The sequence below is a fragment of the Cervus elaphus genome, chromosome 32 (genome assembly GCF_910594005.1).
Source record: "Cervus elaphus chromosome 32, mCerEla1.1, whole genome shotgun sequence".
Lineage (NCBI taxonomy): Eukaryota > Metazoa > Chordata > Mammalia > Artiodactyla > Cervidae > Cervus > Cervus elaphus.
Genome location: NC_057846.1, coordinates 27136227 through 27138273, shown reverse-complemented (window position 1 = coordinate 27138273; position 2047 = coordinate 27136227).

Sequence of the window (2047 nt, the reverse complement as noted above, 5' to 3'; positions counted from 1 at the left end):
CAGGCCGATTTTTTGCCCCTGAGCCACTAGGGAAGCCCATGGTTCTGTACACCCTTATGGTTCAAAGTGATCCATAGACCAGATTCCTCAATATTCATCACCTGGAAACTTGTTAAATTCACATCTTAGGCCCCAACCCCAGAATCACTTTAACAAGATGCCCAGGTGGCTGGTATGACATTAAAGTTTGAGAAGCACTGCTTTGGGGGATACCATTTAGAGGAGAAAGTACGACTAACTTTAACATCTTTACCTGACTCATTATTTCAAGACATCTATTGTTATTGTCCCCAAATGCCTATTTCATTAATAATCACACCTATTTCTTTCTGACTGCTTTGTGCAAGGCACTATTCTAAGTACTTATGTAATCCTCAACCCAATCCAAAGAGGCAGGCACTGTTATAATCTTCATTTTATAGATGAGATTATTGAGGCTCAGAGAAGTTAAGTAGCCTATCCAAGGTCACACAGGTACTAGGCGGCAGAATCCTTGGTTTAAGGAATTAGGATCACCAAATATACTCTCCATGTTTCCATGCACTTTCTTGCTTTGTGTACTTTACACAAGGATTTCTTTCTTCCTACAATGATCTCCCACACACACACCTAGTGAAAAGATCTCAGGGACTTCCCTGGTGGTCAGGTGGTTAAGAATCTGCCTTTTAATGAGGAGACTCGGATTTGATCCCTAATTGAGGAACGAAGACTCCACATGCCAAGGGGCGACAAGGCCCATGCACGGCAACTACTGAGCCTGCGCTCTAGAGCCCACGCCACAGTGGGGATCCCTCATGCCGCAGCGAAGACCCGACACAGTGAAAGAAATGAGTACATATTAAAAAAACAAAAAAGCTCTCAGTTTAAAAAGTTCATTCCTCCAGGAAACTTCTCTGGCCCCTCTCCTCCAAACCAGGTCAGGTTCCCTACTACACATCTCCCAGGGACACGTTTTTCCTTCTTACTTATCAGCTTTTGGAATTATTTACATTTCTGTGATTGTATGGTTAGTCTATAGCAGTAGAAGTGTTAGTTGCTCAGTCATGTCCAACTCTTTGTGACCCCACGAACTATAGCCCGCCAAACTCCTCTGTCCATGGGATTCTCCAGGCAAGAATACTGGAGTGGATCGCCATTCCCTTCTCCAGAGGATCTTCCTGACCTAGGGATCGAACTCAGGTCTCCTGCGCTGCAGGCAGCTTCTTTACCATCTGAGGTACAGGAAGATCTATGGTTAGTGTATATCTTTAGCTAAAAAACTGAGCTTCATGTGGACTTGAAGTGTGTCCTCTGTGTCTGACACAGGCCGGCAGAAGCTGTAGCCTGGATGCAAAGTATTTGATTTTATATCAGAAGACTTGGATTTGAGTTCTTGTTCCCCTACTTATTAGTTTTCTAAATGTTAAACAGTCAAACCATCTTAGATCCATAAATTCTCAGCTCTGTTAAGTGGGGATAATAACGCCTGGGCTTCCCTGGTGGCTCAGTGGTCTGCCTGCCAATGCAAGAGATATGGGCTTGAGCCCTGGGTTGGGAAGATCCCCTGTAGAAGGGAATGGCAACCCACTCCAGTATTCTTGCCTGGGTAACCCTATGGACAGAGGAGCCTGGTGGGCTACAGCCCATAGGGTCACAAAAGAGTTGGATATGACTTAGCAACTAAACAACAAAAACAATCATGCCTTACAAGATTGATAAAAGAATTAAAGTGAAGATTCTGAAAGAAGTGTATAGTCTACTTAAACATCTGAAAAATATGAGAGTGTTTGCTCCATAGTGATTAAGATCCTGGGTTGTATTTAAAAGTTCTAATGTGCAGTCAGACACCTGAGTTCATTTGCTAACTCATAATATTTACCATCCAGGCAGCTGATTTGGCCATCCATCATTTGCTAAATTTTTTTTCATGTATTTTTTAAACTGAATTCATATGTAATTTATTATATATCTATGCTGTGTTGTCTCCCAAGTCATGTATATACTGTATGATTTTATATTTTGCTCATTATCTCTTATCAGAGCCCTTTGCACATAGCAATTCAACAGA